Genomic DNA, 16,261 nt, shown 5'->3' with positions numbered 1-16,261 from the left:
GCTGTGGTGTACTCATGCCTCTTCTGTGCATATTTTCATATGCAAATCCAGGTACCGCTGATCAGGCCTACTATCATTGAGGGAGGCGACTGCTTAGAGACTCCGAGGTACATCTGCCGCGTCCGCAGACCAAGGAGTCCCTTTCTATTCCTACCTTTAGTATTTAGCCCTTCCGTACTTTTCTGTTCTTTATTAGAAATTTTGGAGTTAGAGCTATGTAGTATTTCTTTCTTAGCTTGTGATTCATGGGTTTCCGGGTCTTGGATTTATGTTTGGTGTTGAGAGTTAAACATGGTGTATGCCGAGCGGCACATTTACACACTGTTATTGCTTTATTTCTGTTTTTAAATGGTTTTACTTCCGCAAGTTGGTTATCTTCCGCAAATTTAGGCTTACCTAGTCGTAGAGACTAGGTGTCGCACGATGGTTCACGGAGGGCGAACTGGGGTCGTGACAAGTTAGTATCAGAGCTCTAGGTTTATAAGAGTCATGGATCACAAGTCGGTTTATTAGAGTCTCGCTGATCGATACGGAAACGTCTGTACTTATCTACGAGAGGCTATGTAACCATTAGGAAAATTCCACTTCATTTGAATTCCTTGTCGTGCGAGATTTTTGATTTCACAATTCTAAACTTCTATCTTCTATTCTCTCACTGATGGCGACGACACGTGCTACCAGAGATGATCAGGCATCTGCGCCCATGCGAGAGTCGCCAGAAGTCGAGGTTGGGGTAGAGGCCGAGGACGCGCACGTGGTGAAGCCAGAGCACCTGCGCAAGCTGCCGCCGAGGTACCGCCAGCAGATCCAGCCGGAGTCTAAGCACCTGACACACCTACTGCTATTACTACTGCAGCACTTTAAGAGACATTAGCACAGTTCCTGAGCATGTTTGGTACATTAATTCAGGCGGGGTTGATTCAGGTTGTACCAACTATTTCACAGATCGAGGGAGGGACCCAGACTTCCACTGCCCCTACTCCAGAGCAGCGATTTCACATTGGTCAGGTTCCAAGTGTCATTGCGACATAACCTGTGGTCCCAGTTCAGTGGCTGGTGAGGACCCCCTCGCCGAGTAGAGGACAGGTGGGTCTAGGAGAGAGAGGGCAGACGAGGTCAGGAGGGAGAGTATAGGGGAGTTAGTAGACCTTGTAGATTGGGGATATCCACTGGTCCTTATTTTCGAGGAAGAGTACGACATGGTAGAGGTTTTGCGGGTCAGCCAGCTCAGTTTGCATCTCATATTTTCTACAGTGTTTCAGGTGTTCAGGGGTTTTAGAGTACCCGTACCGCACATTTTTCACTTCCACGTCCTCCCAAAGCTTGTTTTGATTGTGGCGGCACCCGTCATATGGTGAGGGATTGCCCCAGACTTGGGAGGGGTGCACCTCCACAAACTTCTCAGCCACAACATGCCCCGCAGAGTTCTCAAGCTATAGTTACAGCTCCAGTTTCTACCCCACCTGCTCAGCCAGCTAGAGATGGAGGTTGAGGAGGTAGAAGTCGCCCTAGAAGGGGAGGCCAAGCCAGATACTATGCCCTTCCTGCCCGTACCGAAGTTGTTACCTCTAATTCTGTCATCACAGGTATTATACTGGTTTGTCACAGAGATGCATCGGTTCTATTCGATTCAGGCTCTACTTAATCTTATGTTTCTTCTTATTTTGCTCCGCATTTGGGTGTACCTCGGGATTCTTTGAGTTCCCCTATTTATATTTTTACTCCTGTGGGAGATTCTCTCATTGTGGACCGCATTTATCGGTCGTGTTTGGTTGCTCTTAGTAGTTTTAAGACCAGAGCCGATTTATTGTTACTCAGCATGGTTGACTTTGATATTATCTTGGGCATGGACTGGTTGTCGCCCCATTATGCTATTCTTGATTGTCACGCCAAAACTATGACGTTGGTTATGCCAGGTGTACCACGTGTTGAATGGAGAGGTATCTTAGATTACACCCCCAGTAGAGTTATTTCTTTTCTTAAAGCTCAGCGTATGGTTGAGAAGGGCTGTGACGTGTATTTAGCTTATGTAAGAGATGTCAGTGTTGATACCCCTTCTGTTGACTCAGTCCCTATAGTACGGAATTATCCCGATGTGCTTCCAACTGATCTTCTAGGCATGCCGCCTGATAGAGATATTGATTTTGGCATTGATCTGTTGCTAGGCACTCAGCCCATTTCTATTCCTCCGTATCGTATGGCTCCTCCTGAGTTGAAGGAGTTGAAGGATCAGTTACAGGAATTGCTTGATAAGGGTTTTATTCAGCCTAGTGTATCACCTTGGGTTGCTCCTATCTTGTTTGTAAAGAAACAAGATGATTTTATGTGTATGTGTATTGATTATTGCCAGTTGAACAAGGTTATAGTGAAGAACCGTTATCCTTTGCCTCGTATTGATGATCTGTTTGACCAGCTTCAGGGCGCACAAGTGTTTTCTAAGATTCACTTGCGCTCAGGTTACCATCAGTTGAAGATTCGGGAGCCAGATATCCCGAAGACCGCTTTCAGGACTCGGTATGGTCATTACAAGTTCCTTTTTATGTCATTTAGGCTGACCAATGCCCCAGCAGCCTTTATGCATTTGATGCACAGTGTGTTCCGGCCGTATCTTGACTCGTTCGTCATTGTCTTTATTGATGATATTCTGGTGTATTCCCAGAGTCAGGAAGATCATGAGCAACACCTGAGGACTATGCTTCAGACTCTGAGAGAGAAGAAGTTATATGCTAAATTCTCGAAATGTGAGTTTTGGTTGGATTCAGTGGCATTCTTAGGCCACGTGGTATCGAGTGAGGGTATTCAGGTGGATCCGAAGAAGATAGAGGTCGTGCAGAGTTGGCCCAGACCATCCTCAGCTACAGAGATCCCTAGTTTCCTTAGTTTGGCTGGCTAATACCGTCGTTTTTTGGAGGGGTTTTAATCGATTGCAGCCCCTATGACCAGGTTGACCTAGAAGGGTGCTCCATTTCAGTGGACAGAGGAGTGTGAGGCGAGCTTTCAGAAGCTCAAGACAGCTTTGACCACAACCCCAATTTTGATACTGCCTACAGGTTTGGGGTCTTATACGGTCTATTGTGATGCCTCGAGGGTTGGCCTCAGAGCGGTGTTGATGCAGGACGGTAGGGTGATTTTCTATGCATCCAGATAGTTAAAGATACATGAGAAGAACTACCATGTTCACGACCTTGAGTTAACTGCCATTGTTCACGCCCTGAAGATTTGGCGCCATTATTTATACGGGGTTCTCTGTGAGATTTATACTGACCATTGGACTTGCAGCATTTGTTCAAGCAAAAGGATCTAAATTTGCGCCGGAGGAGGTGGTTAGAGTTGTTAAAGGACTATAATATCACTATTTTGTATCACCCGGGCAAGGCTAGTGTGGTGGTCGATGCTTTGAGTCACCGGGCAGAGAGTTTGGGGAGTTTGGCTTATTTACCAGCATAAAAGAGGTCTATGTCGATGGATATTCAGGCCTTAGCCAACCAGTTTGTGAGATTGGATCTTTTGGAGCCCATTTGGGTTCTAGCTTGCGTGGTTTATCAATCTTCCTTATTTGATCATATCAGGGAGCGGCAGTATGATGACCCTCATTTGCTTGTCCTCAAGGACAAGATTCAGCACGGTGATGCTAGGGATGTGACTATTGGTGATGATGGGGTATTGAGGATGCATGGTCGGATTTGTGTACCCAATGTTGAGGAACTTCGGGATTTGATTCTGGAGGAGGCACATAGCTCGCGGTATTCCATTCATCCGGGTGCCGCGAAGATGTATCAGGATTTGAGGTAGCACAATTGGTAGAGGCAGATGAAGAAAAATATAGTTTGATTCATAGCTCGGTGTCTCAACTATCAGCAGGTGAAATATGAGCACCAGAGACCGGGTGGGTTGCTTCAACAGATAGAGATTCGGAGTGGAAGTGGGAGCGGATCACCATGGACTTTGTAGCACGGACTTTGAAGAAGTTTGATGCTATTTGGGTGATTGTGGATCGGCTGACCAAGTCCGCTCATTTCATTCCTGTGTGTACTACTTATTCTTCGGAGCAGTTAGCAGAAATTTATATCCGAGAGATTGTTCGTCTGCATGGTATTCCAGTTTCCATCATTTTGAATAGAGGTACCCAGTTCACATCACGGTTCTGGAGAGCCGTTCAGCATGAGTTGGGTACTCGGGTGGAGTTGAGTACAACATTTCACCCTCAAATGGACGGACAGTCCGAGCGCACTATTCAGATTCTTGAGGATATGCTCCGAGCTTGTGTTATTGACTTCGGAGGCTCGTGGGATCAGTTTTTGCCTTTAGCAGAGTTTGCCTACAACAACAGCTACCAGTCGAGTATTCAGATGGCTCCGTATGAGGCTTTGTATGGTAGGCGATATCGGTCTCCGATTGGTTGGTTTGAGCCGGGAGAGGCTCGGTTGTTGGGTATGGATCTGGTTCAGGAGGCCTTGGACAAGGTCAGGATTATTCAGGATATGCTTCGTACAGCTCAGTCCAGGCAAAAAAGTTATGCAGGCCGCAAGGTTCGAGATGTGGTTTTTATTGTCGGTGAGCGGGTGTTGCTCCGAGTGTCGCCTATGAAGGGCGTGATGAGATTTGGGAAGAAGGGAAAGCTTATCCCTAGGTTCATTGGTCCATTTAAGATTCTTGATCGAGTGGGAGAGGTGGCTTATAGGCTTGCATTGCCGCCGAGCTTATCAGCCGTGCATCTAGTGTTTCATCTATCCATGCTCCGAAAATATCACGACGATCCATCTCACGTGTTAGATTTCAGCACTGTCCAGTTGGACAAGGACCTGTCCTATGAGGAGGAGCCGGTAGCTATTCTACACCGGCAGGTTCGTCAGTTGAGATCGAAGAGTTTTCCTTCTGTTCGTGTTCAGCCTCCTGAGGCATCGACCTGGGAGTCCGAGTCCGATATGCAGAGCCGTTATCCTCATCTTTTCCCTGACTCAGGTAATTCCTTCTTCTATCCGTTCGAGGACGAATAGTTGTTTTAGAGGTGGAGAATGTGATGACCTTTTCTTGTTTTAAAACAAAATTCTATGTTTTGAGGCCTTAAAAACCTCTTTTAGCATCACCTCGATTTGCGTGCATAGTCCGGACACGTAGCCGGAAAGCCTAGATGTGAAAATCTGTGAAAATGATAAATTTTGACTATAAAATGAGCTAATTTGACTTCGGTCAACATTTTGGGTAAACGAAGCTGGACACGGGATTTGACGGTCCTGGAGGGTCCGTAGGAAAATATGGGACTTTGGCGTATGCCTGAAATCGAATTCCGAGGTCCCAAGCCCGAGAAATGAATTTTCAAAGAAAATTGTTTTCTGAATGCCATGGGATACATTTTTAAACTTAGAAAATTGTAGAAATTGCAGCTGAGCATAGTAGGCCTGCAGGCTTCGCAAATGCGATATCGCAAATGCGAGTGGCTTTTCGCAATTGCGAAGTAAGCCCAGGCCAGCTCCTTCTCGCAAATGCGAGGACGATCATCGCAAATGTGATGCCCTTGCTATCGCAAATGCGACATTTATTTCGCAAATGCGAAACTTCCCAGCCTGGCCAGTGATCGCAAATGCGACCAATGTGTCATAAATGCGAAAGTCGCAAATGCGAAGGTCCAGCATTTCTGAAGGGTTCGCAATTGCGAACCCCAGTTCGCAATTCCCATAACTGAGACCTGCAACTTTTATACTTAGCCGATTTTAAAACTCATTTTTCATATTCCCTCAAACATAAACACACTTAGGCGATTTTTCAAGGATTCCTTCTTCTCCAAATCAATTGTAAGTCGTATTTAACTAGTTTTCTTCAATCATTAACATCTTTTAACATGATTTCAACTTCAAATCAATGATTTTCATGGGAAAAATTGGGAATTTTGGGTAGAACCTAGGTTTTCAAAAAAAATTGGGGATTTGGACCTCGATTTGAGGTCCGATTTCAAAACAAATTATATATTTGGGTTCGTGGGGGAATGGGTAATCGGGTCTTGGTTCAAACCTCGAGTTTTGACCATATGGGCCCGGGGGCAATTTTTGACTTTTTGGGTAAAACTTTGAAAAATTCATTTTCAAGCATTCAAATTGATTCATTTAGCGTTTCTTGATGTAATTAAGTAACTTGTGGCTAGATACGAGCGAATTGGCAGTGGAATCAAGGGGTAAAGCTATAATTTAATATTGAGTTATGTTCAAGGCATCGAGGTAAGTGGCTTGCCAAACCTTGTGTGGGAGACCTTCCCCATAGGATTGATATATTTTGTAAATGAAATGCCTTGTACGTGAGGTGACGAGTGCGTACATGTGCAAATTGTTGGAAATCTAGTTTTCTTTAAGTACTTATTAATATGTTCCTTCTCCAGCTTTTATTACTTGTACTATTAAACCTGTTGTTAGCTTAGGAAAGTATGTCTAAGTGATTTAATTGCTTTAATTGTTCAATCTATTTACCTGAACTCTGTGCAGCTTGCTAGGCTAGAATTATTTGTTGCCTTAACATGAAATTTCTCTTCTCTGAATATTTTCTTGTTGTTGCTGTGTATTTACATTGGGACTACGGATGTGGGATTTCGGTAGCTCCCTCTTGTCTGTTTACTTTGAGACTGCGGGTTAGATTCCCGATAGATCCCCCAGCACATTTACTTTGGACTGGGGGGTTAGCTTCCTGATAAATCCCCCTGTAGATTTACTTTGGGACTACGGGTTAGATTCCCGATAGATCCCCCTGCACATTTACTTTGGGACTGCGGGTTAGAGTTCCGATAGATCCCCCTGCACAGTTATATGGAACTACGGAAATGCACCCGGTAGATTCCGCTAGTACTAGGTATTTACATTTGGGACTACGGAACGGGATTCCGGTAGATCCCCGCGCACTATGAGTTGGACTACGGGACGGTATCCCGGGAGATCCTTCGGAAATATATATGATGAACTACGGGATGGTATCCCGGGATATTCACTAATATGTAAAGATGGGACTACAGGACGGTATCCTGGGAGATCCCTGATTGTTACTATCGGTGCTGAGCTGTATTTCCTTTCCATGTTTACCTAGTTCTTTATAGTTGTTGCTGTTCTTTTCACCCTGTGTTATTTTAATATTGCACTCATTTACAATGTTCCGTTTTATGCTATTAATCTTTATATTTTATTTAACCTCAGTAAGGCCCTGACCTTCCTCGTCACTACCCAACCGAGGTTAGGCTTGGCACTAACTGAGTACCCCTTTCTATTCCTACCTTTACTATTTAGCCCTCCGTACTATTCTGTTCTTTATTAGAAATTTCGGAGTTAGAGCTATGTAGTATTTCTTTCTTAGCTTGTGATTCATGGGTTTTCGGGTCTTGGATTTATGTTTGTTGTTGAGAGTTAAACATGGTGTATGCCGAGCGGCACATTTACACACTTTTATTGCTTTATTTCTGTTTTTAAATTGTTTTACTTCCGCAAGTTGTTTATCTTCCGCAAATTTAGGTTTACCTAGTCGTAGAGACTAGGTGCTGTCACGATGGTTCATGGAGGGCGAACCGGGGTCGTGTTAAAACAAAGACAAAATTTTTTCATGATTGTTTCTTATTTATTCAAACTTTCAATATGGTTTTCGACATTAATCAACTAGATACTTCAAACCAAACTCCAATTTTGCAGTTGAACATGGAAGAAACATTCAGTATACACGTAAAGGAATAAACAACTGAGATTTCATAGCAGCATGACATTCAATAGTGATTATATTATTTGAAAGCCACATACACATACCTTAACAACAGTAGTGTAGATTAGAATATCCAAATAGCAGCCAGAAAAAGAAAGATTGGAGCTCAGCAAGAGTAGTAACAGCAGATTTGACAACCCTTTTTATCACCAGAATAATGTCGAGTAACCCAAAAAATGAAACAAATAACCAACTGTCTTAAATAGATTTATTGTTTTTTTGATTTTTCAGAAAGCTTTCTGCTAGTGTATTCTTTAGAGGAGAGCAGAGTGAAAGTTAATGTGTCTGTGTTCTTTATGCAGGTGAGAGGTGAAGGAATAGAGGCTAACTTGGGTTTTGCTGGTTTTGTTCTTGTGTGTGAGAGATGAGAGATGAAAGAAGAAGAGATGAGCTCTTTTGCGTCGTTCCTCTGTGTGTGTAGGGGTCTGATGGATAAAGTCTTTAGGATTGGGATTTAATGAGAGGGGAATGGGTTATTGGGCCAGGCAGGTCAGGTCGGTTTTTGGGCTTGGGTGGTTTGGACGGGTTTGGTTAGTTTATTAGGCTGGGATTTGGGCCTGATTTGGGTACAAGAATTAGCCCAATTCATATTAAAACCCCTCTTTTATTCCTTTTCCTTTGTTTTTCTTTTTCTTCTTCTTTAATTAAAAATCCTAAAATTAAAATCCTAGATTATCTAAAAATATGAAATTAAACTAATTAACTAATTACAAAATTATAAAAGCTACTTAATCCTAAATTAAAAGAGAAAAATTAATAACCTAAAAATAAAAGGCAAAAGTGTAAAAATGAAGCATTTTTTGTGATTTTTATTTTTTAATAAAATAAATAATTAACTAATTAATCTTAAATATGTAAAAACAAATTCTAAATGCAATGCATGATATTTTGGTATTTTTTCATGATTTAAATAAAACTTAAACATGCACAAAATGCAAACAATTAAACAAAATTCTACAAAAATTCCTATAAAATGGCAAATGATCGGAAAAATCTATTTTCTTTGATTTTATAGGAGTATTTCATATAGGGCAAAAATCACGTGCTCACCGCTACCCCTCTTTGCTCGGAAACACGAAGGGTTTTCGGACAAAGACAAAATGAGCAATTACGAGCGATTTTTGCCCGTTTGGAAACTCTATGAGAAGCATCTTTTGAAAAAAAACTGACCGGACCTTGCTTCGGATGTTGCCTACATATCCTTGGCTATAAAGGAATCAGGTCAGTGTAGTTCTGAAAGTTTTGGTAGCTGGAACTACCGAAAAACTGTGATTTCACTGTCGTTGCCGCTGTTTCTTCTTGCTGAGCTACTTATTACACCAAAATGAAAAATAAAAAGCTAAACTAGCTAAACCTATCAACTACGAGTTACAATATTCCTATCTATAAACCTTCTAAAGTTTGATCTTGAGTCTTGGATGGTTCTTCCCGCAGACTCTTATCTGAATCTTGATGCTCGTTAGCTGCAACCGCTGGTTCATTCTTTTCAGTTTTTCAGATTAAGGCGGGACATGCGAAGCTTGTGACTTCAATCAAATTTTGAGTAGTCCGCATCTTTTCTCCGCTTCTGTACCTTGAGTTCAACTTTTTTTCTTGTTTCTTCTTTTCTTTTATTTGGGTTGATACTTCTACTTTTGGTCATCTCGAACCCTTGTTGACCTGCATTCTTGTTGCGAGCTTCTTTTGCTGCTGACTTGAATTGCATTCTGAAGTGAGTTCCCTTGTTTTCCAGGTGGGTGCCTGATTGCGAACTTGAACTGTCTTCCTTCGAAACTGTTTTTCCTTGAAACTTGAACTGTCTTCATTCGAAACCGTTTTTCCTTGAAACTTGAACTGTCTTCCCTTGTTCTCCAGGTGGGCGCCTGATTGTTGAATTTGACCTGTCTTCCTTCGAAACTTGAACCGTTTTCCAGGTGGGCGCCTGATTACAACAAAACAGATAAAACAAAATAAATTTTTCTGCCCCAGTTTGATATTGGGAACATCTATGAGCGTTAATCAAATCATATTATCCAAAAGAATTCTATGAATTTAAAATCTAAATCCTATTACCCAGAAGGGTCCTGAAAAGTAAAATTAAATCTCAACTTAAGAGTGAAAATTTGAAAGCTAAATTCTATTTCCTAAAGGTAAAACTTACGCTAAATCTCATTGTCTATGAGGATCCCGAAAACTTAAAACTACATCCCATTATCCAGGAGGGTCCTGATTTCAAGACAACTAAAGATTGATAATTTAAGAAAATTAAAATTGACCTCTATTTTTTTTTCAATCCAGACTTCTCTTTTTTTTTAAAAACAATTATCCTAGGAGAAAATTCGTCAGACTAGGTTTTATATCTTAGGAGAAAAATTCATCAGACTAGGTCTTTTATCTTAGGAGAAAGATTCATCAGATTAAGATTTTGATTCTAGGAGAAAGTTCATCAGACTAGGTCTTTTTTTTTGGTATCTTAGGAGAAAAATTCATCAGACTAAGACATTTATCCTAGGAGAAAATTCATCAGACTAGGTTTTCTATCTTAGGAGAAAAATTCATCAGACTAAGATTTTGATCCTAGGAGAAAGTTCATCAGACTAGGTCCTCTTTTTGTTATCTTAGGAGAAAGATTCATCAGACTAAGATTTCTATCCTATGAGAAAATTCATCAGACTAGGTTTTCTATCTTACGAGAAAAATTCATCAGACTAAGATTTTGATCCTAGGAGAAAGTTCATCAGACTAGGTCCTCTTTTTGTTATCTTAGGAGAAAAATTCATCAGACTAAGATTTCTATCCTAGGAGAAAATTCATCAGACTAGGTTTTCTATCTTAGGAGAAAGATTCATCAGACTAAGATTTTGATTGGGAGGAAAATCCATCAGACTAGGACTTTTTATCCTAGGAGGAAAAAATGTAAAAATCAATGGCAAGATTTTATGCATAATAACAAGACAAATAAAGGCAAAGATTTGAGAAACTTTGCTTTGTAGTGTCTTCTCTTCTTTTCTTTTCCTTCTCTTTTTTTGTTTTGTTTTTTTTTTCTTTCTTTTTTTTGAATCACTTTCCTTGCACTGCTTTGTTCCTATGTCACAAAGAAAAATTGATCAGTTTTGAAAATGGTGGTTGGTTTGTGGCCTTGAGTCTTGGGCAGCTTGGCTTTTGCTCGATCAGCTTGAATCGATCTCAAGAGACTTTTGTTCTGCACCCACTCTAATCGTTTTACACCCAATACCATTTATATTTGCATCTCAATCAGCCTTATCCCAACTGGAGATCATTGCTTAGGTGATCTTTTCCGATATCTTGAATGACTTCCTGCTTTTTGAGCAATTTGTCTGTCAGAGAGAATCACCAGTTATCTTTCTTGCGCCAAGTAAGCTGACAAGAGTCTTTTTGGGGAAGCCTTTGCATGAATCCTCAAGGCATGTTGATAGTAACAATTGAGTGTGTCAGCCAAATTTACTTTATGCAACTGAAAAGCTGATAGCAGATTTTGAAATCTTTTCTTGCTTGTTTTCACAAGGACTGACTCAGAGTGAAAGACACAATGATGCAAAGAAACAAGTATTAACAAGAAATGCCCCTGTCGGAAGGACAGAAAGAAAAGTTTTTTTTTATATAACTAGCCTTAATAATCATGACATTCATTTTGGACTTAACAGCTGATCTATCAAACTGACCAAATCTTCCCTTTTACCATTCTTATGACTTTGAAGTCGGGCTTGTTCGTGTCAATCCTTTGCATCAACTTCACGACTCACTTTCGACAAGTGGTGCCCCTAGGGGTTTTCACCAACAAGCTTCTCCCATTTATTCATCTCTACTTACCGTCTCCTTACTGTGCCCATGAGGGTTTTCACTAGTAAGACTCTCTCATTTCTTTTATTTTTTTCTTTTGTGAGCAACTTAACAGTGTTCTATGTCGCGTGACAACCATTGCTCATTGCATGCTTCTTTTGGCATTTCTTGAAGGCATATCGGGAGGTCTTTATTTGAAGGATTTTAGATAGGGCTGGAAAGAAAGGACGTCATGAAGGCTCAAAATAGACTCAAAGTAAAGGGGGTTGTGGACTTACAACTCTTGCAATCGACTCTTTCAAAAGTGAAATAAAATCTCTGCCCCAGTTTCAGCTATTGGGGATTTTTTTTAGAATTTTTCTTTGTTCTTTTTTTTTTTGAATTCTTATTTGGTTGGACCGAACCGTGAGGCTGCCTACATATCCTTTTTTAAGGAATCAGGTCGACCGTAGTTCAAACATCTGACTTCATCTTTTCTTTCTGTTTTTTTTTCTCTTTTTTTTTTCTTTTTTTGCATTTTTTCTTTGTCTTTTCAAAACAAATTGCCCCAGCTTTTATTTTGTAGGGACATGGAACTTTGACTTTTTTTTTCTTTTTTTTTAACCTTCTAAGAGTTTCCCCAGTTTGTACTCTTGGGGCATGGACTTCTTTTTTTCATCATTTTTTTTCATTTTTATTTTATATTAGGCTTTTAACTCTAAAATTGATTCCAAAAGAGAGTGGTCAAAGAAAATAACACAGGCTTAAATGGGGTAAAAAAGGGTATAAAGTGTTTGGGTAGTAAAAAAAGGGTCTCCCAGCCTCGAGAACGCCAAACATATTATCTTTTCTCAATCACATCATTGACAAACATGTCTGTCTTCTTGGTGTGTCGAGGTCACAAGACATTTTCCATCCCTTAATGTCAAACTTTCCAACAGGCTTCAATTGATTCTTCCTCAACCCGAACTTCATAATGATTTTGAAGGTAAAGATTCTTAACGTCCACGGGTCTGACTATTTTAGTTCCACTTGAATTTTACTCGGGCTTATTTTCAAGGTATTTCAACTCCTTTTCATCCTCAAAAGTGTCTTTTTCTTAGTTATCCAATTCAAGATTAAATCAATTTTCAAAGATCTGGCCGAAAATTCCGCATGCATGTCATATCACTAAAACTAGCGGGAAACGAACTAAGATGGGATGACACAAAAAGATAAATTGTATTTTATTAAATAAACAACAAGACAAACAACCTAAAATCCGAGTTACAACCCTAAAATAACCCAGCTAATGAAAATAGCAACAAAACAGATAGACAAAACTCACACAAATAGAACAGAGGGATAGAAGGGTTTGACTCAATAAAACAAATAAAATTTGGATCACAACCCTGAAATAACCCAGATAATAGAAAAAACATCAAAATAAGCTACCAAGATTCCTTCCTAGTAAGGAGAGAATGACTTTTCAATTGTTAAGCTTGACATTTAGCTACAAATTTGCTCATCAGAATAATGTTGTATTCTGGGCCGGGCCCGGGCCTAAATGGGCCAAATGGGCTGGGCTTAACGGGCCTGGGCTCTGGTGGTCCCGGGCCTCACGGTTCCGGGCTTCGTGGGCTCAACAGGTGGAACCAGCCCGTGATGGGCCTAAGCCCATATGGTCCTGGGCTAAACGGGTCGGGCTCGTGGGCTTAGCGGGCCTAACGGGCTTTTTTATTTTCGGGCTTTTTTTTTTAATTTTTTTTTGTTTAAGGCAATTTCTTGTAAACCATATCATGGCTATATAAAAAATATATATGTATAAATCTAATTATTAAAGTGCTTGACGAAAACGTAAAATTACAAAACAATAGTATATATATTTTCTTGTAGTATATATTGTATGTTATGTATATATATTATAGCTTATATATTTTCTTGTAGTATATATTGTATGTTATGTATATATATTACCTTATATATTTTCTTGTAGTATATATTGTATGTTATGTATATATATTCCCTTATATATTTTCTAATAGTATATATTGTATGTTATGTATATATATTACCTTATATATTTTCTTGTAGTATATATTGTATGTTATGTATATATATTACCTTATATATTTTCTAATAGTATATATTGTATGTTATGTATATATATTCCCTTATATATTTTCTTGTAGTATATATTGTATGTTATGTATATATATTCTCTTATATATTTTCTTGTAGTATATATTGTATGTTATGTATATATATTCCCTTATATATTTTCTAATAGTATATATTATATGTTATGTATACATATTACCTTATATAGCTTATAAATAATTGCAAGTTAAAGATAAAAAAATATTGCAAAGAGATATTCAAGGGCATGTCTTATAATTTTTATTACCAAAAATGGCATATCTTTCTTAGTCTTCCTCCCCCCAATGGAATGAGCACAATAAGGTACTAATACCACCATTAAAAGGGAAAAAACTAAAAGAAGATATGCCAAAGTACAAGTTACACCATAATCTACATTGTATCTCTAACAAATTTCATAAATCCTTCAAGGTTCGGAGGAGGTTGCATTGGTGGTGGTGGAAAAGAAGCTTGTTCATCACCACTTCCGGGCGAAGCAGCATCCTCCGCAAGTTCCGCCATCATTTCTTCATAAGCTTCATCTATCGCCGGTTGTGATTCCGCAATTCCAAAGTTTCTTCTTTCCGAGCGGATCCAATCTTTGAACATTACAGATTTTTCCAAGCTCTCCCTCATTGACACTATATGATCACCTATTTGAAGTCTTGCTTGACTGAAAGCGCTCTCTGATGCAACAGTTGAAGCTTGAATAGATAAAATATCCCGAGCCATCCTTGCAAGAACCGGAAAATGTAACCCTTGCCTTCCACCATTTCAAAAGATCAAAAGTGTCGTCTGGATTCTCCTTCTCAAGTCCCTGCGACGAATAAACTTGAAGCTCATTTAGATGTGAAGTTTCATCATAATTATCACCTTGAGAACCCCTGAACTCCGTCCAAGATTTAAGTGCTTTTAAGTCCGCAGCTCTTTTAGACGATTGTGAACTAGACGAAGTAGGGGTTGGAACATTTGGCCTAGCATGCTCTAAGGCAAGTTGATAATCATTATAAATAATTTGAGCATTGATTTTAATTGAGGCTTTTGCATCTGCAAGTGTAGCAAATTCCTCATTTGAAAGATCTAAAACCTTATAAATATTTGAGTACCAAAAATGAGGACCTCCTAATTTCATTGTAGGATTTAACATTGCAGCAACACCATAAATAGGAGGGATAGGGAAAAAATATATTTAAACTTTTCTTTCATTTCATTTATAGCAAGTTGATAAATTTCCCCACCCTCCGAAAATTCAACAAACAAATCACATAGTGCTGCAATATAAACTAAACAGTTTGAAATAGTAGGATAATATTGCCCAGAAAATGCATTTGTAGCAATTTGAAAATGTTCTAAAAAATCTATAAGAATTTTAACATTCGTCCAATCTTGAGTAGTAAGCATTTCATCATCATCCTCACCACCTACCCGAGCATTAAACGTTGCATTAATTGGGTTTCTATATTCATATGCAACTACTAAACTTTCGTACATACAATTCCATCTAGTCGGGCAAGCTTTAGGAACCTTTCTTTCTCTAAGGCCACATTCATCACATTTTTTAAAATATTCTGTAAGTCTACTTCTACGGTTTGAATAAAAAAGTCAATTAAGAGCCATTCTAACCTTTTCAATTTCTAAATTTAAAATTCGCATACCATCACCGACAATTAAATGATAAATATGACAAATACATCTAACATGGAATATATTCCTAAATACAGGATTTAGTGTTGTTGTAAGTATGCATATAGCACTAGTGTTACTAGAAGCATTATCCATAGAAATTGTCATTATTTTATCTCTAAAGCAAAAATATCTACAAATATCTGCAAGAGTGTTAGCTATAAACTTATCTGTGTGACATGAATTAATTATTCTATACGCAATAATGTGTTTTTGCATTGTCCACTCCTCATCTATCCAATGACTTGTAGGAGCAGCAGGACGTCTACTAGGTCTGGGTCGGGGAGCCAGGGGAAGGGTAATAGGTTGGCCACTACTTTCACCAGTTTTAGCTTTACCCTTACCACCAAAAATATTTTTCAAAGAAAATGCCATATTAATTGTAATTATACTAAATAAAACTAACAAAACTATAATATTAAAACTTAAGAGTTGGAACGCGTTTAATGAATTGCCGAACAACTTCTTGAAAATTGAAAATCGTTGAAGATTTGAATACTTCAATTCACCAACTTCACAATTTTTCACGAAATTTCAACAATAAAATAAGCAATTATAGTAGAGAGATTGAGAGAGATTGAGAGAGATTAATGAATTGGTGAGTAAAAATGAAAGAATGAGGGGGTATTTATAGTTGAAAATTGGGAAAAAGTGTAATTATATAAAGTTTGGGGTTAAAATAAAGTTTGGGGGCCAAATGGTTATTTTTGAAAGTTCCAAACGGTCAAAATTGCAACCCAACGACTACTTTTTTAATTTTTGACCGTTGCTATTTTTTTAAAAAAAAAATTAAAGTAGCCGTTAGGCCCGGTAAGACCGGCCCAGGCCCGCCAGCCGGTCCCGGGCTCGTGGGCTATTTTATCATACCCGGCCCAGGCCCACAAAGTGTGCATCATGTACAGGTAAAGGATTCTGCGTGATATTCTGGGTATCACTATCTTGGATCACAATCAGGTCTTCCTGGATCATCCTTTAT

The sequence above is a fragment of the Nicotiana sylvestris genome, chromosome 5 (genome assembly GCF_000393655.2).
Source record: "Nicotiana sylvestris chromosome 5, ASM39365v2, whole genome shotgun sequence".
NCBI classification, from domain to species: Eukaryota; Viridiplantae; Streptophyta; class Magnoliopsida; order Solanales; family Solanaceae; genus Nicotiana; species Nicotiana sylvestris.
The sequence above is the reverse complement of the archived record's forward strand: the minus strand, read 5'-3'. Positions refer to the sequence as shown.